At 40.0% G+C, this 26,302-nt stretch overlaps 1 long non-coding RNA gene across 2 annotated transcripts in view; it reads left to right on the plus strand.

Annotated features, from left to right (window-relative positions):
- LOC149874335 (uncharacterized) overlaps positions 1-26,302 on the plus strand; it is a 496,867-nt gene that overhangs the window by 124,681 nt on the left and 345,884 nt on the right. For both annotated transcript variants that reach the window (XR_016443822.1, XR_016443819.1), the window contains exon 4: positions 14,796-14,855. This is a non-coding gene — a long non-coding RNA (uncharacterized LOC149874335). The remainder of the gene's footprint in view (positions 1-14,795; positions 14,856-26,302) is intronic.

Here is a 26,302-nt window from a genome sequence, read left to right on the forward strand (position 1 = left end):
ACAAGCTGGCAGAGAGTAGGTTTAGGTTAGATAACAGGAGGCGCTACTTCACTGTCAGGGCGACTAGGGTCTGGAACCAACTTCCAAGAGAAGTGGTGCAGGCTCCTACCCTGGGGGTGTTTAAGAGGAGGTTAGATGAACATCTTGCTGGGGTCATTTGACCCCAGTACTCTTTCCTGCCATGGCAGGGGGTCAGACTAGATGATCTGCTCAGGTCCCTTCCGACCCTACAGACTATGAAACTATGAAACTATGAAATGTTTATCTGGTGAAAGAATGCAACTACTAAACTGTAGAAAGTTTACCTGGGGTTCTCAGATGGCAGGAAGGTTATAATGTGCCATAAACCCAATGACTACATTTAGTCCAGGAATTTTTTGTATCCAGTACATCTATGAAGTGAAGTTTGTAGGCTCATCTATGAAAGGCATTTGGGAAATTCCCTTTGAGGATTAGAATTGAGAGATCAGAAAGACAGTGGTTATCTTGTGGAAAGTGTGCACCAACAGGTAATTGGATATTTTTATCTTTGATGTGCATTAATTCATGTATGCTCTTGCTGTTTGGTTTCTCCTGCATATATTACACCAGGGCATTTGGTGCACTGGATGCAATATTAGATTTCTGGAGGTGCAGGTGTAAGATCTAAGAATGGTGATGGTTTTGTTGTAGAGTATAGTCATTATGGGAGTAATGGAGTTGTGTTGGCAGGTTTTATATTTCTTATCCTGGCATGGTCTGCATCCATTAGGTGTGGTTTGGGCCATGGGAAGTTTACTTCTGATGATGAAGTTAGTAAGGTTTGAAGCTTGTTTAAAGGATAGGATGGGTGGTACTGAAAAGATCTCTTTGAGAAAGGGGTCTTCTAGTATGGGTTGCAATTCTTTGAGGATTTTCCATATAAGTTCCAGGGAAGGATAGTATGTCATAAATAATGCTGTGCAATTTTGGGGGAATTTCTTTTTGTACTGCAGCAATTCTTCATGTGGTATCCAGGTGACTCTTTCAAAAGTGTGATTTATCCCTCTAAAAAGGAGATGTTGGTCCTGAAGTATTCAAGAAATAGTCTGATGGAGGGGTGATTATTGAATTTTATATTGGTCCAAAGCCAAAGGCTCATGATTTACTGCATAGTTCATTGGCTTGGGCCCCAAAAGAGTCAAGAGCCTTTAAGACATGTTGACTCCACAGATCAGTAATGTTCAGTATGTCTGTGTACTCCAGATCCCCTCCACAAAGAAGCCATGTGCTAATTAGCCTCTACATATGGCAGGAATCAGGTGTTCTTGTGACAATTCCTGGGACCATCCAAAAATCTATATGCAGATGAGTAGCAGGGCATCTTTGTTTGGCTTCACCTCGTGCAGGGTGGGGCCACAATAATCTTATGCACCGCGACTGAGAGAAGATTCAACAGAGGGATTTTGGGCAAAGGGATTTGGGCATAGGCGGTGCATGGAGGTGCACATGCACCTCTGAGAGCGCTGGTGCATCTCCTGACTGGCCATGCTTGCTGCTTAGGCAATGGGCAGATGGGACAGGTGTGAATGTCGGTGCCCCCCTTCAAGTGACGTCTGAGGTGTGGAGCACTGTTGTGCTCCCAGAAGTGGCCACAGCAATTGGCCATCTTGCGATCAGCCACAGGGTCAGTGGGATCAGCTGTGTGGGACCCCACTATTGGTGGGATTGGCTATGGGGACACCCTTGATGACTGGTCACTGGGGGGCACATACTTCCCCTGAATAAGGCGGCACCAGTCACCCATGATTTTGGGTGAACTCTATGAAAAATGGTTTTGCATAGAGTCCTATGCTTACTGTTTGTATAGAGTTCTATGGCTTAGTATGACTGGAAAAAGAGCCAGCAGTGAGGTGGGGGGGACTGTGCTTAATGGGCACTACCATATGTCTTATTCAGATGGGTTACACTAACCTATTCTTGTGCTACTAGGTTCCCATCACTATGTTTGCCCAATGTGAGCCATGTATTTTATAGTTGTGCTCAGTGTCAGCTGCATTTAATCAGCTTCATAGTTGGTCTCCATTGCTAAGCACATGCCGCTTTTGGCAGCAGCTTAATGATAAGTAGTGTGTTTACTCAGATTTTGTTTTATGAGATAGGAAAATGAGAGGGCTTTTTTCCCAATGGCAAATGGGGGAAAAACCTGGTCTTGTATTTGAGTAAATATGGTAACTATTTCATAAACAACATATTTTAGCAACAGCATATGCCCAAACTAAAGGTGTATTGAAAGTTCAATTAAGAAAAAAAGAAGGCAGAAACTTTAAATGAAAGGCCCAGAGACTTCTCTGGCCCTCATTATATTTGAGGGTTTAGTTTTTCATTTATTGCAGTTTATAAGCAACCCACCCTGTATTCATTGCAGTCTGCAAAGTGTACCAAGGGAAGGGTCTCATCTTAATTGTATGCATAATCAACTCTTAAAATAATTAATGTTTCCCTGTAAAGAGTTGAGAACTGAGCACTGCTGATGGCATTTTCACACTGAGACAGATATTAGGTTGAGTTGAAGATTAAGAATGAAAATATGAACATTAGGCCAGAAATCTAATCAGCAGTAAGTTTATCTCTACTGTTCCTTATGTGGTATAGTACTATATTTGCTGTGTCATCCAAAGGTCTGTGTACTTATTATGGAGGCCTGTGTACTCATTACTGCATTGTGAATACCAAGATTCTCAACAATTATTACATTCTCTAAGCTCTTCCCTTCATTGACTTGTTAATTTTGAACTTAACCCAATGCAGTTAAAGTTTGGCTGTCACTCACTTGTACGTCCAATCCTTTAAAAATAGTAAGTCACTAGTATGTGGATGTTATTCATTAAGGCTGTGCGAAACACCATTGTTTTGTTTTGACATCCATTTCACCATTTTGAAGGGATGGCGTTTCATTTCATTGTTTTGTTTCATTTCAAAACAATGTCCCAGTTTGTTTAGTTGAAACTGTTTCGCTGTTTTGACTTGTTTCAACGTTTCACCAATAGGCTATAATGGGGAATCATGAAAATGCCTAAAACATTGCCATTTCTTGCCTGATTCAGATACAGGGATGGTAGCTTCTTCTGAGGGCATGAAGCCTGCCAAGTTTCAAAGAGATAGGTGCAGAGGTTTCTCAGAAACTGCCCCTCAAAGTCTTGAAAGCAAAATTTGCCAGCAGTGGCAGCCTCCTGTCATCTAGCGCACAGATCCAGAGGCCTTGCACCCCGAGGAGGGTTGCAGGGATGTGCCAGACTCCTCCCAGGGGTGCAGGCCCCTGGACCTCCGCTGGATGACAGGAGGTTGCTGCTGCCACCTGGGACCAGTACTGGGCACAGCCCACACCCAGCATCAGGCTCCATGGAGCTCAGCCTGGTGGTGGGAGGTGGAGTGCAGACCCAACTCTGCCTGCCTTCTGTCGCCAGCCTGCACTTCAAGCAGCTTTGCAGCCCCATGGAGCTCATCCCAATGGCAGGAGGCAGGCAGAGCCAGCACTGTGCTCTGCTTCCCACCACTTGGTTGAGCTCCATGGGGCTGCAGAGCCACTCAGAGCTTAGCCCAGTGGCAGGAGATGGAGTGCAGCTCCAGCTCTGCCCATCTCCCGCCACCAGGCTGAGCTCCATGGGGCTGGCAGAGCTGATTAAAGTGCAGCCCAGTGGCAGAAGGTGGACAGAGCTGGCGCTGTGCTCTGTGGGGCTGGCAGAGCCGACTGTAGTGCAATGAGCTGGTGCTGCACTGTGATCGGCTCCACCAGCCCCACAGAGCACAGCTCAGCGGCAGGAGGCAGACAGAGCTGGTGCTGTACTCTGATCAGCTCCGCCGGCCCCATGGAGCACAGCCCAATGGTGGGAGGTGGGAAGTGCCAGCACTGTGCTCCCCATTGGGCTGAGCTACATGGGGCTGTGGAGCCACTCAGAGTGCAGTCCTGGCTGTCCCCTGCCTCCCACCACTGGGCTGCTTCAAAACTTGAAAGGTTTCAAAACTTCCAAAAAATTTTGAGTGCCCTCATTTCAGTTTGAAACTGTTTCGATGCTTTTTGTTTCATTTCAATTTCACTGTTTTGAGCTTGAAATGCATTGTAACAACTTCAAAATGAAACAGTCAGTGAAATTTAACACAGCCCTGTTATTCATTGTTTCTCCTCTGCTTCTTGCATTTAGTTGAAGGGGCATCTCTCTTATATAATTATTTTTCTGAAAGGATATAAGAGGCTGTAGGTCAAAAGGGATACAGCTGCCTATTCAACTTTAGTGACATGATACCCAAAATAGCTCTCCCAAACCAAAGAGGTAATGGAACTAGAAAAAGAGGGATGTTTGTCAGTTGCAAGTTCCATTTGGGACCCCGATATTTGACATAGTTCATGTCAGCTATGTGGATGTTCCCAGGAGACCAGTCATGTATCTACTTTACTTCATAAGAATGTGGAGAGAAGCTTTAAAACTGACACTATAAATGGGGGTTTACTGTGTCTGTTATCTTTATTTTAAGTTTCTAACATAATTAGGTTAATTGAATTAAACCAGAACCCAATTCTATGAGCTACATTTTTCCTAGTGGAACACTAAAAGGTTGACATATGAAGATATATTAAAGATATCTGAACCAGTGGGTGCCATCTGGCCTAAAAAAACTACAGGCTATCAGTATAGTATCTTGTAGCACTTCATATAGAGTGGCATGCTTTGAGTAGCTTACCTGAAGGCTTTTTTAAAAAAGCTATGTGAGACATACTAACCAGACTAGTGCCATACTGGGTGACCGGCAGGAGGGGAAATATTTGACTTTGGTTAATGAAGATCATATTTTTGGTACCACAAGTAAATCATTTCAATCCAGCTGCATAATGGTAGTCTCTACCAATGCTCTGAATTACCTCTGGGAGGGTGGGAACATAAGATTATTTCATAGAACTCTACTGAATGGAGGTCAAGCAGGTATCTAGCACAATGCTACAAAATGCAACAATACAGACCATAAGGGGCCAGTCCTGGTTTAACATTTATTATCTATTCACATGAGAGGCATAACATACAGGGTCTCAGCTGATGCCCCAGTTGCCCACTGGTCATTGCAGTGTTGTTTAACACACTTTTTTTGTTTACAATCTCAGAATAATATGATGTAAGAAAATTATAACAAGAATTGGGATGCCCTTAGGTACAAGGAGTGATAAAGTCACTAGCATTGGACTGGGATATTAAAGATGGACCCAAGAGATGGCCATTACTTGGGCTCTTTCTCCAGGATTACATTTTCTGTTTTTTTTCTAAGATAAGGACTCTTCAGTCTCACTTGTAGCCTATTTGAGTGGGGACTTGGAACACACCAATCATCAGACAGTCATCAGAGACTAGCAGTCTGTAAAATGGGGATGACAGCCTCCAGTGTGTTTTCTCAAAACTGATCAGTCTCATAAATGTGGTTAGCTATTGGCAGTAAGCCCTATTTGTTTGGTTTTTTTGCATTAGATACTGTTTCAGATTTGTATTTGGTTTTGAAATAGCTGCTAGAGGTTAGATAATATATATGTGGCAGAATACATGACCTTGCTTAATTTGACACCGATTATCCTGGATCCCTAAAAAAAAATTGATATCCCTCTTGTTTTGAAGAATCTTCTCTCAAACCTGCAACTTGCTACCAAGTAGACATTATCTTCTGGTCTCCAGGTTTGTGAAAATGTACTCCAAGTCTTAAAATTTATTTTCTTCCTACCCATTAGGTGCAAAGCAGGCCCTACTTGATTTGGATTCAGCCTGAATCAGGGATAGTGATTCGATTAGTTGATTCAGATCACTGTCCCTGATTCAATTCAGCCTAATCGAAATCTGAAGATTCGATGCTGATTCAGAGACTCAGCGATTTGGACACAGCTTTAATTTTTTTTTCTACATACCATGAGGTACCAGCATGGCTTGTGAATGCTGTAATGGTAGGGCAGATGAAGCATCCAGGTGCTTGGTTGTGAACCCGGAAGTGGTCCGGAGGTATTCTTGGTCCACTTCAGGGTCTGCCGGGGAGTGCACGGGGGGCCCCCTGCACCCCTCAGCTCAGCGATAGGCCATGGGATGACCCTGGATGCACCCCCAGACCCAGGAGGAACCAGTTGCCGGGCGAAAGGGTTTCGGGGGGGGGGGCGGGGTATGTGCTCCCAAGCAGACCCAGAAGTGGACCAGAAGTGCTTCTAGTCCACTTCCAGCTCTGCTGCCACATGTGCTGGGAAGCCCCCCACACTCCTGTGGGATACTCCATGCACCCCAGCATAGTAGCACTCATGAGCTGCCTGCTACCTTAAGGTATGTAGAAAAGACATTTAAGGCTGTGTTTATATCTGAATTGCCAAATCTTTCCAAATCCCTGTGAATCAATTTGGAGGGTTCTGATTCAATTCAGAGAGATTAAAGGGTCTTCTGATTTGATTTGGATTCACAGATTTGGCCACCAAATACAGGCAAATCTCTGCCGACTGGAATCAGGGACCGAAGCTTTGCACAGCCCTATCACCTGTTACTATAAATAATAGATGCAGAACCGCAATCACTAACTCCTTGATTGCTAACCAGAAGGAACATTTATTAAAGTACTACAGGAATTTTTTCTTCTTATTTTGGTATCTTGGCAATATTTAGTCTTTGCTGGGATGGAAAATAATGTAACTTAGGAAAATGTAAGGAATTTGGTGTACAGTTGTCATACTATCACTTTACAAGCCTCCAACAGTCATAAGCAACAACCATACATACATGCTCTCATATTGAATTGATTTCAATACCAAATATGCTTGAACAGCTGGGAGATCTCCAGTTATTATCTATTGTCAGAAAAGACTTCTATCGTACAAAAATATAGAAGAAAAATACAACCCTTCTAGAGCAGCTCCTTGTACTCTAGAAGCCGACAACTTGAAGGCCATGGTCTTTTCCATATAATTTCAAAGCCAAGAATGTAAATCCTTAAACCATGATTTTCAAGAACCTAGGCACCTTAATTTTTAGACCTTTCTACATTAATGTTGCAAGGACCACAATTATATGTTTTTAACTTCCTGGTTACAGCTGTATCAGCATGAAAATAGTCTGTGACATGGAATGTTTTCTTAAGTAAACAATCTTTTTTCCTCACCATTTGAGGAGCTGCTGCTTCATTCCATTTGCTGGCGTGCTGGGAAAGGACACTGATGATTTAAAGCAAGTTGGAAGGACTGTTGATCTTGGTGCTGACTGCATATGCTTTGTATAGAGTTGCTATAGTTTCTCATTTGTTTTCTTTTTCTGAAAGAAGAAATTCTCACATACCACATGTCCCTAAATATGACACACACCTTTTTAGCAAGGCAGAACAAAAACATACGAAATCCCATAGTAGACCAGTGGTTCATCTAGCCCAGTGTACTGTCACTGACAGTGGCTGGAGTGGATACTTTAGCAGGAGAGCATTGATTTGAGTATATCTAAAGTGATTTTTCACCTGTTCATTACTCTCCCTGGCATCCACTGTCAATGAAGAAAAAAAGTTTTGTTTTTTTTCCATAGTTATGGCTTCATAGACCAGGCACAGAACCTATCCTTCAGCTCACTTTCCCTTTCTTGTTCAAACAGAAGCTGTAACATTAGCTGCTGCTGAAGACTGGTCTCCATGGGTAGACCTATGATTTTGAAAAGAGCTAAAACCTAGTCTATAGTGCTGTAAAATAAGAGAATAAAGACCAGCAGCAGCTGCTCAAAGTTGTCAGAAGAAAGGTTAGTTTGATCACTGAAAAGGAGAGATGGTCATTAATACCTGTGAAGAATAATGACCCATCGAGTGAGCTGCCTAAATAGAAACACCACTGATTCCTGCTCTACAAGGCAGAAGCAAAGTGGGGTGCCTATGTTCCAGGCAGAAAATTCGCTTCCCTACTTAAGATATGGACCCCAATTTTGGAGGTCTCATTTTAGAGGAACAAACCTATGTGGTGTGAGACTTTTTAGTCCAGTGAGAAGGAGTTCTCAGAGTCATTCTGATGAAACTGTTTTGTGGTTGAGCCTATCCTGCACAACTGATGATTCCACTGCAGTTTATTGTTATCCTTTGTGGTAGGGAATTGTCTCTTATATTTAGTAGCTTTTAAAAATTCCATAAAGTTTAAGTTATTCACAGGAAATTATTCTTAAAGCCTTTTAATTCCCCTATGCTCCTCATGGAAAAAACTGCCACCTTAATATGGACAAACATGAGGCGGCTGAAATTTGGAGAAGTAAAATCCCACACCAACCACTGTTAATTCCATACAGTCCTTAACTGTAAATTATATTTGTGTACACCATAAGTAGTGGAACATGAACATAAAGCAGGTGTTTCAAAGAGGAATGAATAATTGTGGAAAAGGTCAACAGATGTTGCTAATAAATGCCATTGTCCGTAGCACATTTATTGGAACCGTAGTCCAAAAATGGAATTTTCTAAAAGAGAATTGGGAATATGGAAAATATTTCAAAATCATAACTTCAGATTTTTGGTTTAGCAGGTCATGTGCTGACTTGCGTTCTATCAACATGTAAACTAAATGTGAAATTAAAATCCCATGAGTATGTACGTATGAAGTCACTAATCCTGCTCTGATTGGGATCTTTGGTTTTGTGTTCAAATGCCAGAAGAATCCTAATAATTGACTGGTACTTGGTAATCCTTTTTTAATAGAAAATCTATTTCCCTCAGATTTATTTTCATTCATAAAGTAAAAGGCAAGGACAAATTTTAACTTTTTCTCTTTTTTTTATTTTTGGTTAACAATGCAGTCTGTTAATCAGCAAAATAAGGTGATTTCTCTGGGACTCCTATCTTTACAGGACTGTGTTTCAGGAAACTGACTTTTTGGCTACATGAATTTCTGACACAGCCTCCCATCAACATCATGATGAGATTTGTGCAGAATTGTTGCTGCCAACTCTTTGAATTATCAGGACTAAAGCCTAACAGCCCAGTTAAGCTGATATTTCAAAACTGCAGCCTTTGAACTATATCTAATAATATACTGATTGCTTATCGCTTCTGTAGAGTAGATGCTATTTACCATGTGTGTCTACATAAGACTCCTTAATGTGCAGTGGACTGTTTTACTGCACATTAGCGCATCACAGAAAAAAACATGCTAATCTGCTAAAGCACCGTAGAATTAGTCTACTGCTCATTAAGCATCACAAATAAAAGTTTACTTTGCCTACTGCACATTAGCACAACTACTGCACCTTTATCTAATACCTCATATTAGAGGCAGTAAACTTAATGCACAGTAGCAAAGGTGCATTAATGAACGTACAGATGTGCCCACTTTATGGTTGCTAATGGTTATGGTGAACACCTACCCAAAATTCTTTCATTCATTGGGGTAGTTGTCTAAATGTATTCACCGAAGTAGGTAAAATGAGCTATAATGAGTACATATATGAAAAACATAGAAAGGGACTTTTTTGTCTATGTTTATAGATTGGATAGGTAATAGGCTTCCTTAGTGAGCCAATAAATTTTATGTCTCAATCACCTAATGAAATGTTGCTGTACAATGTGAAAAAACAGTATGGTTGGATTTTAAATGGTACTTCCAGGTGCTGAATCACATTTTAACTGTTTTAGTTTGTTTGGAAAATAGGACAATGACATTGATCTCTCTATGATTTAATTTATTCCTTCCAAGGTAAAATTTAAAAGTTTTGCATTAGCAAAGGCAGATGTGATTAAATCCTGCAGCTGCACATGTAGCTTAATTAATTTTCTTTTTCTGCTCCAAGTTCTTTGCTTATGGTTGTCCTAGCCCTGCTTTTATAGAGATGGGTCCACCCAAAACATTAAAGCAGTTTCTTTGTCACTATCTTTTCTATATTTAGCTCCCATATACTGTTATGCTTTTTGAAAAGTTTGGTCAAAACTCAGTGATTTAGCTCCGTCTTTGTACCTTAGCAAACATCATAATCTCATTTGTTTTCAATATCTACCATGATCTCAATTTTTATCTCACAATATAGGATAGCTAAAAAAAAAAACCTTTCTGATCATCAGGCCCCACCCTATACATTAAAGATATTGTGCAATTAATTTGTTAATTGTGCAATTGCCTTAACACCAGCTACACATGCAAAGTAGTTATCTCACAATAAATAGCTCCAACCAGCTATAAAGTTAGACTTGGAAAATATGTATTAACTTTATAGTTGGTTGCAATCAAGCTTTAATTTGCACATGTAGCTGGGTCTCCCCTGTGGCTAGGAGCTCCACTAGCTGACAGGGCTCCCAGCCACAGCGGTGCATCATCACTTATTTTTTCTTGTTTTCCAAGGGAAATTAATTTCTATTTATTGTTTTAAACAGACAATCAGATGGGCATGACCATTACATAAAGGTAGGAGGCATTGTTAATACAAATAAGGATCCGAATATCGTACAGAAAGAAATGGAAGAATAGAAATAGCACAAAATACAAAAGTTCAAAATGCAATATCGGGTATTGGAAGACTAACACCAACAACTCCTGTGTAATGGAATTTCACTAGGTAGAAATTACTAAGGATAGGGTGTAATACTTTATCATACTGGCTAGGTACAGACATTCAAAAAAACCTGAGGTGAAATCAAAGTTATGTGGTTTTCTATAATTGGCGATGTTTAGATTGGTAGTGAACAGAACAAACTTTCACACTTGGTTGGGGTGGGGAGGAGGTGGAGGACATCTCTCAGATAAGGTTCTGCCATTTTTAAACCAGTTTGTGTGTGCCAAACTTCTGTTCTGTTATGGGTATAGACTGGTTTCTGATCACTTATAAGTATCATGTCTATACCTGGTCATGGTGACTATGAGCTACTAATGTGATAAAGTAGTGAACAAGGTAAATGCAATCCTAGGATGTGCCAAGTGAGATGTTTCCAACTGAGATAGGAAAATATTAATTTAATTCTACAAACCATTGATATGAACTCATGTGGAAAATTGTATACAATTCTGATTGTATATGTTAAAAGATAACAAACTCAAAATGGAATGGGTACAAATAAGGGCTCCTAAGATGGTCAAGGGAATGTGTAGCTTATTAAATGAGAAGAAGCTAAAAAAAATAGGCTTGCAAAATGAAGGCTGAAGAGAATATGATTCTAAAAAAGAGAGTGAAGAACTAAGAAGAGCTTTTGAAGTTAATAGATAATGTTGGCCAAAAAATATAAGGGTATAAACTAGTCATTTATAAATATAAGCAGGAAAGTGGAGAAAAGGTTTCTAACCATCAGCCAATGACAGTAACAGTAAAGCACTTCACTGATTTCATGATAGGGTTTGATAATTTTATGTAAGAGATTGTGAGGTGGTTGCTGGTTAGAGCAGGGGACTGTTCTCAATGACCCAAGAAGTCCTTTCCTGCCCTCTGTTCCAAAGACAGTATACGTACCATGGTTATGCATAATAATACAGTGATTATAATTACATAATAGTTACACTTTCGTTCTAATATAATTACATTATGGTTATGCTTCTTACTTGTAATTAACACTAATTGAACTGTCAAAAACAGACAAAAGAAAAAGTCATTTAAAAAAGCCATTTATGGTTGTTGAGTGTAATGATAGTTTACTTACCTATCACATCACTCAAGAAACATAATAGCAAGGAAATGAAAAATTTAAAGACAGTATTATGTCTTGAAAATAATTGTGCCTATATTTAACTTTGTCCTCTAAGATCTATTGACACAAACACTTCAATTAGAACTGTTCATTGCAGAAATTGAGAATTTGTACACTTTTTTCCAGGATTGTAGTTTACATTTTAAACTACCGTCAATTATTCTTATCACACATTTCACACGACCTTTAATTTAATTAAAAATGAATATTACCTACACTTTTATTCATCAGTACAACTTTATTTTTGTTATACATTATTTCATTATGTGTTAAATTTAAGAAGACCAAACAAACCATTATTAAGCTAAATGGATGTGAGAAAAATATGAGGGAATAAAAAATTCAAACTATTATATTTTTCGTGGCCTATAATTAAAATTGGTTCCAAATGCTAAAATAAGGTTTAATAATGGAGATAAGTTTCCAGTTTAATTATAAAGTAGCTATTCCTGCACCAAATAACTCAAAGGTTATCTATAAGATTGACTGACTTATTACTCCTTAAATTGCTAAGTTAATGTTATACTACAATTTTTATGGTCATATATCTGTTATATTTTGCCTAATACAGAATCCTACAGTTAAAGATTAACCATTTAACTGAAATACTTCTGCTGCTGTCTGTCTGCCCAGACATGCTAACCAAGCTGAATTTACGCTGAAATTAATTTTTATATGCTGGTACATGTAAGTTTCACAAAAAACAAAGCATATCTTTATACAAATTACTATGTATAAGTTATATGAAGAGGTAGTTAAATATATCAGTGAATATAATCACATTGCAATTACATTGTAACTTCAGGACGACTGCAGTGTAATTTATTCGTTCTATCGAAACCTAATGTGCACTAGAGTACAGGTAAACTGCCAAGCTGTATAAACTGAAGGCTAACAGATTAGTTGTTTCAAGACACTTCAGAATGCACTATTCTCTTAAAAGCTGTGTCCACATTGTAGATTTCATAGTTTTTCTTTTTACTAGAGAAAAAATATTACTCATCCTTTGTGCTTTCTAGTTTGTGCATGAATTTTTTTTTAAAAATGGAGAGAACAAGGCTTCATATCATGACATGCGTTAGCTGATAATTTTGTGTAAATATATAATTGCTGATTCTTCTTTACATAATAGCAAGGACATTTTACAAAATGCCCTATAATACCAAACCTTGAAATATAGCTGTAATAATCATACAAAGTAGCCGCAAATATGTAAATATACATCTTGTAAGGTCAAGTTTCTTTATAAGGTTGAGTGATAGCTACCTGAGAAATAGTGTCAATAATTGGTTCCAAAGGTTCCTTGACTTACTGATATCTAATAATTCTTTGTTAAATGTTCAGGACTTCTAAGCTGAAACAAATTTTTTTCCTACTTTTTCTCCAGTATTTTTCTAATTATGGGATATACTTTTAAGGTTTTTTTTAAAAGGAGCTATGGCATTTTCACATATACTTCACAATGTTCAAAAAAGACACTCACTTTGTTTCTGGAAGGGAGAATGTAAAATAAAAGAATTTTCCAAAGTCATGGCATCGAATAAGTCCTCCTGGAAACAGAGTGCTTACAGACATAAGAAAAAACCCAAAAAACTGGGTGCTTTACTTTAAGTTCAGTAAGTCCCTGTGCCAACCTCAGTGCATGCTCAGAAGAGGCATCACGTTAGTTTCACCCGGTTTGCCCAATCAGCTATCAGGTAAAAGCATCAAAAAGCCCTGCTGAAGCACGTAATCTATACAGATGCTGCAGAGCTAGGCCAAACTAATGCGCTGCCTCTTCCTGTAAAGCCCCTTTTTTCCCCACGTCTCTCAGCAGCCATAGCGTCCAAGAAGTATGGCATCCCAGGAGACTGTAGGTAAGGCAGCAGAAACTTCCTGGTGTAGCAAGACAGGAACAGAAAATAGTTTTTTATATAAATTCTTGTAAATAATGAAGTGTAAAGTGCTGTTTCCATAGTGCAATCCTTGTTAAGGCTAGGGACAGACATTACACATAAAGCGATTTAAGTGATCAGAAACTGGTTTAAACCTGTAACAGAACAGACATTCAGTGCACATATACCAGTCTGAAAATGGCCAAAACCAGTTTGAGATAAATCTGGTTGAATGTACCATCCGACTTAACTGATTTTGCTGAAACTGGTTTATGCAATGTCTTTTCCAGACCTAAGAGAGTACAGACTGCATGCAGCATCTCACTTCCCTGAGTCACCTCAACTACTGCTTCAAGCACAAGCTGTAGTGTGCACGTGAAATAGCTACTGCAGGTTTCTCTGTAGCTGCGAGGGCACATCTACAGGAGATATTTATGATGCAGTTGACTAATTAACAGTGGAGTAAATATCTCAGCATGTACACATGCACCCCTACTAGGGTGTGTGAACCAAATAAACTCTGCAGCAAGGCAGTACTTGTAAATATAAGTATCACTCTGCTGCACAACTTTTTTCATGTGCAGCAATGTATGTGTATTGTTGGCTGGCTGGCTGGGGCATGAGGGTACTTCAGTGTGGAAGCTGGGTGGCTAGCCCCACACTGAAGCATCTTCATGCCCCAGCCAGCCCCTCTAAAGCACACTGAGTAGGGTTGAAGTAGCCCCGGGCTGGCAGCCTGACATCCCTCTCCCCCTCCAGGCCCTCTGCCAGGTGAGGCTGTTGTGGCCCAACTCAGTGTACTATGGTATGGCACATGTCTAAACAGCATGCCTGGGAGCTTCCCAGGAGCAGTAAACTGTGGAGCAATAAGCAATAGGTGTTAAGGCTCTTGGGGAGGATCTATACATGCCATTAAGGCTCAGCAGTAAGCTCTGCAGTATATTGCTGAGCCTTAATGGCATGTGTAGACTTGTCCCAGGAGGCTTAACATTGGACTCAGCCTCTTCTGCCTGCTGGACAGCAGAGAATCTGTAGCCATTTTGCAACCATTGGAGCACAGTGTCGTAATGCTTCTGTTTCTCCATGCTTCTGTTCCTGTGGAGAAAAATCAGTTTCCCTGCTTAAGACAAAACTCCAGTTTTGGAGGGCAGATTTTGGGGGGAAGGTGCATGTGGTATGCAAGTAAATGAGGTAATTTAAAACTAACTGGATGAAATTATATGAACAAGTTAGTCTTAAACCCTTTTTTGATGCACTGATTTTTTTTTTCAGAAATTGGCTGACATTCCAACTTTTGTGAAAAGATTGCTTTTATTGTTTCACAATTTAAGGGTAAGTCTTGAAGACTTTAATTAAAATTTTAATTGAAAGCCATCATAATCCAAAAGTAAAATGACTATGACAGCAGATTTTTTCTGTAAACAGGAATTATGGAAAGCTCTGCCCATTTTTAAATGTGGTTTTTTTATGTGAATTTGATTTTTGTTGCACTTATTTTACTGGTTGACGTTATTCAGAACTGGCAGGATGTGATACAGGTTGATGTAGAAAAATCCTGCTTCAACTGAACTCAGTAGAAATACTGTCATTGTATTCAGTGGGACTGTGCACATATATTTTTGGATATTATTTTTTGTAATTTACTTACAGGTCATTGAATAAAACAGTAGCCCAGGCCTGTTACCGGATACAGAAAATTTGTACAGTACTTAGTGAAGGCTCTAGGCTTTAAATAATATATATATATATATACACACACACAATAAGATAATATTTAGGAATTCTTTGTGTTTTAGGAGAAATCAATATGGGAGGAGAAGTGCTTATATGAGCAATGTCTACATTGCATATGTCTACATTTTGAAATAAAAAGGAAAGGTTTTTTTTTGTAAAACTATTTGTGAATGTTTCCTGATTTTGATTTATTTTTTTATTTTGTGCTATCTCTAGTATGTAAATTAACTTCAGAATTGGAAACATCTCTGTCTTCAAGAGTGATTCATATTATACTTCTCCATTTAGGCTGCTTACAGACATAAAAAAAACCCAATTACGGTGCTTTACTTTAAACTCAGTGCACCTCTGCAAAGAGGGCAGCACATGCCCAGAAGAGACATCGTGTTAGTTTGACCCAGATTCCCCAATGTCTGTATAAATTAAATACTTCAGTGGAGCTTCTTTGGGCACTTTTATTTAGTAGCTGATTGTATCAGCTTGAGATAAAAGCACCAAAAATCCTTACTGAAGCGCACAATCTATACAAATGCTACAGAGCCAGGTCAAACTAACGTTTTGCTTTTTCTAGTAAAGTACTGTTTTTTGGTTTTTTCCCCACATCTGCCAGCAGCCTTATTGTGTAAGTTTGTAATTGCTTTGAGTATCCTGAATGTAAGTAGCTCCAACATTTACAGTATCGCTATTCTGTTCAACCATAATTTGTTCTCTCTTCTTTCGAATGTCATAAATGACTTCGTTCTGTAGGTACCCAAAGAATAATCTGTAAAGTTCTTAACAGCTTGCACAACAATTCTGAGCAGTTAGAATGTCATCGGCTATCCCTTGATACAAGGATGATGTCTGCTGGGGGGAGGGAGGAATTACTGATGAGTTTTAAGGTGGCTGAGGATTGCAATCTGTGCTCTGCAAGTGTTTCCACAGATATGGCAAGAGGTACCTTGGGGGAAGTACAACTGTTGGCCAGGATGTTGTGTCCTTTACTTCCTCCTTTGCCATTTCTTGGCTTCCTGAGTAAGATGGTTCTCTTCAAGGTAGGCTGCGGCTTGATGTATGATGCAGCGCCATTGGAACCTGTTATCAGCCAGCAGTTCCCAATTTGTAGGGTTGACGCAATCCTTCTTAAGGTATGCTTTCAGGGTGTCCTTGTAGCACTCTGCAGGTCCTCCTACCATGTAGAATGTAGAATCCTGTAAGAAGATTTGATAAGGAATCTAATGGCATACTAGGCTGCATTAGTAGAAACATTGCCAGCAGATTGAGGGAAATGACTATCCCCTCTATTCTGTGCTGGTGAGGCCACACCTGGAGTACTGTGTCCATTTCTGTGCCCCCCCACTACAGAAAGCATGTGGACAAATTGGGAGAGTCCAGTGGAGGGCAATGAAAATGGCTAGGGGACTGATGAGAGTCTGAGGGAACTGAGCTCCTTTACTCTGGAGAAGAGAAGATTGATAAAATAAACCACTTGATCATTGTGAGATATTAGTACTTCTAGAAAAGGGTTTAAACTCCTCCTTCCTTTAAATATTGATTAGACTTTTAGCAAGATTTCTATACACTTTTTAAAATAAGTAGATCTACAGCAAGGAATAGTCTAGTGCTATGACTGGATCTATTAGTGAAGTCATATTCCTAAATATTGACAGCTCTGGTGTCAACCATCAGATGACATTTATCCCCACAATGACTAGACTGCCATTGGTAAAACTTATCTAGTCTCTTGCCCAAGAGTAGCAAATGCTAGTGTTCACTTTAAGAAGTGGACAGCAAGCAGAAGCTATGTGATAATAGTATATAAAATCTCCAGGGTTTTTGTTACTATTTTGGGGGAAAATATATTCTACCATTATTAATACATAATATCAGTTTTGAGTCCGTAAGAGTTTCCTTCATTATTGCAAATTTTCTCTAGAGAAATGGTTTATATATTAAAAATAAGGCATGCTATATAAAGTTTTCTTGTTTTCCTTGACACTTTAGAAGGAATTGAGTTTGAATTTTGTATAAAGCAGAGATCTTCTTAACATTTCTTTTTGTCAAACTTGTCTAAAACAAATCAATCTTTTATTTTTTAAATTATTTATGTATGTAACATACAAGAATTGTTCATCTCTGGCATAGGCCTTTTGGTCATATGCTTGTTATAAATGGGACTTGCATTTACATCAAATGAAAAACAAACCTCACAAGTTTTAAAATGTGGACAAGGCAGTTAAGACAAAATAAAATGAATATAAATAACAGTATTTATTTATGGGGATATACACGAGCTATGTATTGCTGTTGAAGATATGAACACTACAGCAGAGAGTATAGCTTTAAAACATAGCTACTAGATACTAAACACTCTAAGGGCCTTGTTTTACATCACATGGTGAGCTGCACAAATATTGATCCGTATTAGTGCTAGCACAAGTTTGGAGGAGTCACATATTCAGACCAGTAGGGTCCAGGAAGACTGAAAGGTAATAATCCTCCCCCTACCCCCATTCTGGGATTCCCCCATGCTCCCATGGTTCCCCTCTTGTCCCTTGGAGTTCCCTCTGGGACAGACAGCATGGACAGCCACAAGTAAATGGGGGAGGAGGGGTAGGGAGCAGGGATCCTGGGTGCAGGGGAAGGCAGGAGGAGCAGTGGGCCCAATCTAGGCCAACGAGGGTGGGGGTGGGTTGGTAGGATGTTCATACTAAGGTGTAGCCTAGAGTGGCTATACCTTAAGTGCATCAGAAGCTGGGTAACACAGATCAGAGATAATCCTGCCCTGGATTGGCATAACTTTAAGTTGCTGAGGGGCATGTGTAGACAAAACAGGGGACCTAAATTGAAGTGCTGGGTTTTAAAAACACTGCTTCAATTTAGGATGAAGTAAACCCCTGTGTCATGTACACCCGTGTTTTACCTGTCTCTCTGGTGGTGGGGGAGGGGAGGGCAAGCTGCTGGTGAGCAGAGCAGTCCCTGGGCTGTGGTGGGGAGTGAGGGCTGGTGCTTCCCTCTGCAGAAGTGTTGTGCCCCCCCCCCCCCGGCAGCAACCACCCACAGGCACCTGGCTTGGGCAGCAGCAGCAGAGGAAAGAACCAGTTCCCCATGAAGCTCAGGCAGACAGGCAGGCTCTGGGGGGTGGAGATCAGGTTTGATGCTTTTTTTTTCCTTTGGTGAAGCTTGCCTTCCTGGGCTACTGCCAGGCTGCCTACATGGGCTCCCTGCACATCCCCTGAGCCTAGTGCTTTGCTCTATGGCTGTAGGGCAGCAAACTAAAACTCCTCAGAGTGTTTCAGTTTGCTGAACTCCAAAGTCATTTACGATGCATTATGCTGCCGAATGTGCTACAGTGGCTGGAATTAATACACAATATGCTGCTGACACATGCAAACACCAAGACCACTGAAGTGGTGCAAAAGAATATAACCTGCTTTAAAGTGTCATGCACACATGCCCCTTGTTTCATCTACACATGCCCTAAGTGCTTAAAACTAGTTTCAGGTGTTAATGTGTGCACAGTTCAGATGTTAAGAGTTTCAGGAGCCACCCATAATTACCATGTAACAAGGCTATAAATAAGTTTAAATCTAGTTATTCATCTAGATATATTTAAAATTGAAAATAAGGTGTCAATCCTTAGAGTATCACTGAGATGCCTGTCCTAGTTATTTACTCCTACTCCATATGTGCCAAATCTCAGGAATAAGACAATATAAATTGCCATAGGGTGGCACTGAGCATATAATGATAAGTATACCCAGTGCAGACAGTCTAAATTCCTTGGAGTGTGCTCTCAAGGCAACCTTAAGGTGGTGACATTGCCTCATTTTTGGGATTTGGTGTGTATAGAGTCAGGAAAAAGTTGACTTCTCAGCAGTGCTCCTGGATTTGGCCCACAAATGATGTACTCAAGCCATTTAATAATTGAATCTATTTTATGTTCCCTGTAATTTCTTCCCTTCTTGAACAGAAGTTTTGCTGTGATTTTTAATCATGTATTCCTTTCACCTAAATAAAACCTACAACTGCTATCTGTTTGCTGATGAGTTAGTAGTTGAATTAAAGCATTCTAGCAGTTGGACTATATAGTACTTCATAAACAACTTCATATAATATATATAAAAAGGACAACAAGAAGTCCTTTTTTAAATACATAGGGGGTAAAAAAAAGGTACCAGGTAACGTGTGGCCTCTGCAGGGCATGCTAGGAAATCTAGCTGTCACACCAGACAGCAAAGCTAACCTATTTAACAATCTCTTTGCCTCCATTTTTCTTAGCAGGGACCAGGTCATTCCCCCCACCAGGACCCTCATAGGCCCCAGGGGAGGCACACACAGGCCTAGGGTCAGAGTCAGGGAACTTCTGGAGGGACTGGACGTATTTAAATCAGCAGGTCCAGACAATCTTCACCCCAGAGTGCTGAGGGAATTAGTAGAGGTCATTGCAGGACCCCTGGCACAACTTTACAAGCACTCATGGTGCTCTGGCATTGTGCCGGAAGACTAGAAAAGGGCCAGTGTCGTTCCCATTTTCAAAAAAGGGAGGAAGAAGGACCCAGGAAACTATAGGTCAGTTAGTTTTACCTTGGTCCTGGATAAGCTTTTTGAGAGAATTATCCTGCAGCATGTCTGCGAGGGGCCAGCAAGGGAAATTTTGCTTAGGGGCAACCAACACGGGTTCATTAGAGGCAGGTCCTGTCAGGCCAACCTGGTGGCCCTCTATGACCAGGTCACAAAATCCTTAGATGCAGGACATAGTCTTTCTGGACTTTAGTAAGGCCTTCGACACAGTCCCTCACCCCATTCTAATTAAAAAATTAGGAGATTGTGGTGTCGATGCCTACACAGTCAGATGGGTCACCAATTAGCTGGTGGGCCTCACCCAGAGCGTGGTGGTGGACAGGTCGTTTTCGACCTGGAGGAATGTGGGCAGTGGGGTCCCCCAGGGCTCTGTCCTCAGGCCCGCACTGTTCAACATCTTCATCAGCAACTTGGATGAGGGGGTAAAAAGCACCCTGTTCAAATCTGCAGATGACACTAATATGTGGGGGGATGTGGGTACACTAGAAGGGAGGAATAGGCTGCAATCAGACCTAGACAGGTTACAGGGGTGAGCGGATGAGAACAGGATGCGTTTCAACACTGACAAGTGCAAGGCAATGCACCTGGGGAGGAAGAATCAGCACCATACCTACAGGCTGGGGAACTCCTTTCTCGTCAGTGCAGAGGCAGAAAAGGATCTTGGAGTCATCATCGATGCCAAGATGAACATGGGCTGGCAGTGTGGGGATGCAGTCAGAAAGGCCAACCATACCTTGTCATGCATCCACAGATGCATCTCAAGCAGGTCCAAGGAGGTGATCCTGCCCCTCTATGCGGCACTGGTCAGGCTGCAGCTGGAGTACTGTGTCCAGTTCTGGGCGCTGCACTTCAGGAGGGATGTGGACAACATGGAGAGGGTCCAGAGGAGGGCCACTCACATGATCAGGGGGGCAGCAGGGCCTACCCTACGAGGAGAGGCTAAGGGACCTGAACCTGTTCAGCCTCCACAAGAGAAGACTGAGGGGGGATCTAGTGGCCTGCTACAAACTAGTCAGGGGGGACCAGCAGGCATTGGAGAAGTCCCTTTTCCCCCAAGCACTGCCAGGAGTGACTAGGAATAACAGTCACGAGCTGGCAGAGGGTAAATTCAGATTAGACATCAGGAGTTGTTACTGCACAGTTAGGGCAGCTAGCGTCTGGAACCAACTTCCAAGAGAAGTGGTGCTGGCTCCTACCCTGGGGGTCTTTAAGAGGAGGCTAGATGAATACCTTGCCAGGGTCGTCCGACCCCAGTACTCTTTCCCGCCATGGCAGGGGGTTGGACTCGATGATCCGCTCAGGTCCGTTCTGACCCTACCAACTGAAACTATATTTTATACATAATCTATTTGTATTCATGCATATTTGACTATATAATATACTTTTATATATGTATGTACTAATACAATATGCAGTTATATATGCTTGATATATCATATACACTATATAACATCAACGAACAGGAACAGCCATTCTAATAACTTAACTTTAATGTCTGATACACAATTGTATGCATGCTTAAGGTAAATCAATGTACCAGAAGCCGGAGCAGCTACTGTATATGTTTGACAAGTTCTGTCCACCAAAAGACATTTCCATTATTCTTTCAAGTTTTTTTCCGTAGGATTGAAGTTTTGTTGCTGATGTGTTTTGTGACAGGTTGAAGAAAATCTAAAGCAGGTATCAAGGACAAGACATAATTTTGTTAAAATATTAAATAGCATTTTTAATTATTTGCAAAAGCTAAAGAAAAAAGATTATTAAATCAGCTTGAAAATTGTGTAAGACTGGAAGTTATTTCAAGATAAGTATTGAGATGGGGAAAATATAACCACTGAACATCAGTTCCAATATAAAATAGACCACATAGAGTAAAAGATATATATTACAAATAAACTGCAATGAATCTTGCCAAGTACAGTGACTATAGTTAAACTTAGCTCATAGTAGAAAATGTTATCCTCCAATTTGTCATTTAATAGCTGGGATCTGGAATGGCTCTACATGTTGAAATCCAACCATTCCCTTTTGTGAAACTCCTAAACATAAAGAATGCCATTGTTTGCTGCACATGTGGCAACTAGTCTGGTATATATTAAGTTGAAGTTACTGCCATCTGGTGGGGAAAGTAATACTAAATCACTTCAGTTGGAATGGAAGTACTAAGGTTTAGTTTGGACAAAAAAAGAAAAGGAAACATTTAGGAAGAAAGTGAATATCATATAAAAGAATTATGTTTTTTTAAGGCTGTGGGACTGATTTCAAACGTTGAACTTGAAAATATACTGCAACCTTCTGTTTAGCACAGCTTACAGTAAGTAATTAGTCAAGGGACTGCTTGTGCAAGAGAAAAGCTAAACTACATGGAAAAACAGACATTTACTAAGCCAACGCCATACCAACCAGACATAAACCCTGAGCAAAAATATTTAAAATGAAAAATACGGCTTTATCTGGAGACTGGCTTTTGTGTCAAAGATGGACACTGGTTTTTGTGCTGTGGGTTTTTTGTTCCCCTTCTGCATGCACACATGTATGCCCAATAGTCATACATGATGACTATTGAACCATCTGGTCTTTTCATATACACACTTCTGTTACTCTTTATTAAATATCTGGCACAGCACAGTGAGGCTGCTCTTCCTTGAATCTTGAAATATAATTGTAACCATTGTCTGATTCTGAAAGAAGCAGTTCGATACAAATGGATTAGATGAGTATTAGCATTATTTACTCTAATGCATCAGTGGTGTTTGTGGTGCTTGTTAGGTAAAATTAACATGGTCCTTGTACCAAGGAGATAACAGTCTAAGCTAGATGAAATATTTCAGTGTATGGCAGAAAAAGTAGGAATAGAGGAAAAAAGGTTACAGTATTTGGGAGATCATGTTTTTAACTCATTTCCTGGCTTGGTGCTAAGTTACTAAAAGCACTGCATGATAATGATAAGCAATATCCAGAATTAGTTACTGGTTGTATTGTTACAGTCTCCATATGCCTAATCAATATTGTGTCTTTGTATACATAAAAGCTGACATTGTTCATGCCTTGCAGATCTTAGAAGGTAATTTTATTTTGGTGGAGTACAGTGGAAGTAAGTCTTTACTGTTAACTTTAGAAATAAGCTGTAGTTTTGTGGTCATGGCAAGTGGGAGGAGACTGTGCTAAAAAAGGGTGCTTTATACATCTATTATGTGAAGAAGGATCCTGTACATATTTTGGGTAGTATTTCTTACAGAGGGTTTTGGAGAAACAAAGGTTCAGTAATCCTGATAGCTTGATACTGGCATAAATCATTATGGTTCTCAATTCTCTTGCAATAGTCATTAGATCAGTGGTTTTAAACCTTTTTATACTTAAGGCACCCCGTGCAAAATGCTAGTTTTTATCTTTTACTCATTTTTAAATACAGAAAAATAATAGAGCAATTCTGTTGCGAAGAACTCAAAAAGACAACAACAGTTCTGCAGGTTTTGTGACACTATGGACTCTTATTTGAAATCTCTGGGTATATCTTGTGAGTCCTATGTGGTTGTTTGAACACCCAGCAGTGCTAATATTCTACATCACCCTTAAAAGGATCTCATAGCACCCCAAGTTGTTGCATCACCTTGGCTGAGAACTGAGCGTTAAGCTGAGCCTTCTTCGCTGTTGCTTTTCTGCAAGTCCTATCATTGACAAGCATATAACAATTATATGATAATAATAATTATATGATAATAATATATATATTATAATTATATAACAATTATATGACAAGCATATAATTTAAGGCAAAGATTTTTTAAGGTGCTATCTTTTATTGAACGAACTGTGTAGTAGAAACAGACAAGCTTTCTAATACAAGACATTCTGTGTCGGGGCCTAAGCAGTGGATTTTGATATCTTTGATGTTATGGTAGTGTAAGTGTAATATTGCAGCCATGATGGTCCAGAGATTATGAAAGAGGTAAGGATTTCTTAGGGTCATATTTTTTATTGGGCTAACTGTGTAATAGAGTTAGAAGAGCTTTTAAATCCAAGACAAGAGAAGATCAGATAAAAATGTTTTGGATTCATAAGCTTGTCTAACTCCTCTACGCAGTTAATATCACCCTAAGAAGTTATCACTTCCTGCATAATTCCTGGACCATCATGGCTACATCACACTTACAATATTATCTAGTTTAATACTGTTTGATTTTTTTCAGAAATCCTCTGCCAGAATGACTTTATCGTAAATGAAAAGACTTGTGTAAAGCAGGCCCACATGGAACTTGCTTGACTAGTTTGAAAATTAAACTTTGTCTAACTCTGTTTAGATAGCTTTTTGCAAATTATTGGAAGACAAATCTGTTTCTTTTCACTCTGTTCTCATAAGTTTCATATAGGGATTGCCCTTTTTGAAGGTCACTATTAAAAAGATTTTTATCATGATATTCATATTTTGATATTGCTGATGAAAGCCTTATCTGAGCAACTCATATTCTGTGAATTCAAGTTCCATAAGTGGACATTCACAATATTCTTGGTAGTGTGGAACTAGTGACTTCAGCTCATATCATGAGTATGCTTCAGGTTCTAGTGAATAATTTACCCTGTACCAGATCTTGCATCCATATGAGGGTGCCACAGACTCATTAGACTCAATTTTAATAATGGTTCCTAATCCCTATCATTTTCCTGACAACTTTCTCTCTGCACTTACATACTCAGCTCAGTGAAGGCATTTTTCTATGCATGATACATTTCAAATGTATAGAAGAAGTATGCAAGTGTGGAGGCTCCACTTTAGTGAATTTTTCAAAAACTTTAATCCACCACAACTTCTTGATTCCTTGAACACTAGTTCCTTCAACAGTGGCATCACTTGAAATCCAGTGTTGAAATACCTTATAATTCTGTGGCCTGGGTAATGTAAATTAGAGCTGCCCATTCTGCTCAAGAGAAGCTGGACTCTCCTTTTTGCCTGAAGGAAATTTCCATTTTAGTTGTATACTTAGCAGCTACATGGTCCTAGGTTAATTCATTTATAAAATGTCTGTTTCTCTCTTATGGAGGAATCCTGCTTTTGGTCTCAATGATGAAGAATCTATTTACAAAATATGTGATCCCTTGCTCTTTTGTGGTTTTTGAGGTTGTTCCTTATTCTAATTGGTCTAAAGGATTAAAGTCATGGGGGTTTGCAGACTCTTCTATAGGTCATCAGGGCTCAGGACAGACATTCAAAAATTCTGAGCCTCAGTTGATTCAATCTTTTCAGGTTAGTCTAACCTGCAGAGTTTGAACCAATTTGGAGGTGGATAGACATTCCATTTTTTTCCAGAAATGCCAGCATGTGGCCTGCTAGCTAATGCTGAGAGGTGTTTGTGAGGGACGGGGGAATTCCTGCTTAGCAGAGATTGGAGAGGGGAGGGAGGGGGGCAGGGAGCAGAAGCCAGGTGTATGCCTGCAGTCTCTGCCAGAGCAGCAGCCAAGGAGCAGAGGGAAGGGGCCAGCCCTGCTGTGGAGCAGAGAGCCCTGCCCAGCCCAGGGAGCATGCTGGGATGCTGGGGAACTCTGATTTAACTTAAAACAGCAAGGGGTCTGGGACAGACGTTGCATACACTGATTTGAGCCAAATCAGTTAAGTCTGATACTACATTTAACCAGGTTTATCTCAAACAGATTTCAGTCATTTTCATACTGGTTTATGTGCACTGAGCATCTGTTCTGTTACAGGTTTAAACCAGTTTCTGATCACTTAAATCAGCTTATGTGTAATGTCTGTTCCTAGCCTAAAAGATTGTTTTAGGTTTTATGGGAACTAGTTTTCATCCCTTATTCAAAGGATCAGCAACCTGTGGCCCACAGTCTGTGACCTGTGGAGCCATTGGATTTGGTCTGCAGAGTTTGAGCTTTGGCAGTTTTGGGCAGAGAAAGCTTTGTGGCGGCAGGGAGCTTTTCTATGCTACACAACAGCAGGGCAAGAGGGAGAATCAGTGGTGGACAGGACCTAGCACCAGCCCACCACAGACCTGAACTAGGTCACTGCTAGAATACATTGTGAACTGCTGCCTTATGTTTTACTTAAAGTACCTTTTTTAGTGGTGGATTGTTTGTGTTTTGGCTGCCTGTTGCAATTTTGTGTTTTGCCTTCTTAACTCTCCAGGTATGAGAACCCTGCCTGGATGGTATCTCTATCACAGAATACTGATTTATCTTGTAGTCCTGCTTCTTAATAATATCTCACTGTGGCAGGATTCTTTCTCCTACTCACACACTCCAGAATTTCCAGATTGGGATGGATTTTTTTTCAGTTGATGTTCATCCTTACCTTTTGTTTTGTTGGAGTTGTTTATTTTTAAATAATTTTGTATTTTAATTGATTGATTTTTTTTTGAGAGAGAGTTGTTGTACTTCTGGTCTTGAAGTTAGGGACTTAACAGAAGATTTTAAAAGCAGGAGTTCAAATGCTGGGTGGTGTTTGACCATCAATAGAGAATATGCCATATGCATCAATC

Source organism: Crocodylus siamensis, chromosome 1, assembly GCF_052110815.1.
Source record: "Crocodylus siamensis isolate JL-2025a chromosome 1, ASM5211081v1, whole genome shotgun sequence".
NCBI classification, from domain to species: Eukaryota; Metazoa; Chordata; order Crocodylia; family Crocodylidae; genus Crocodylus; species Crocodylus siamensis.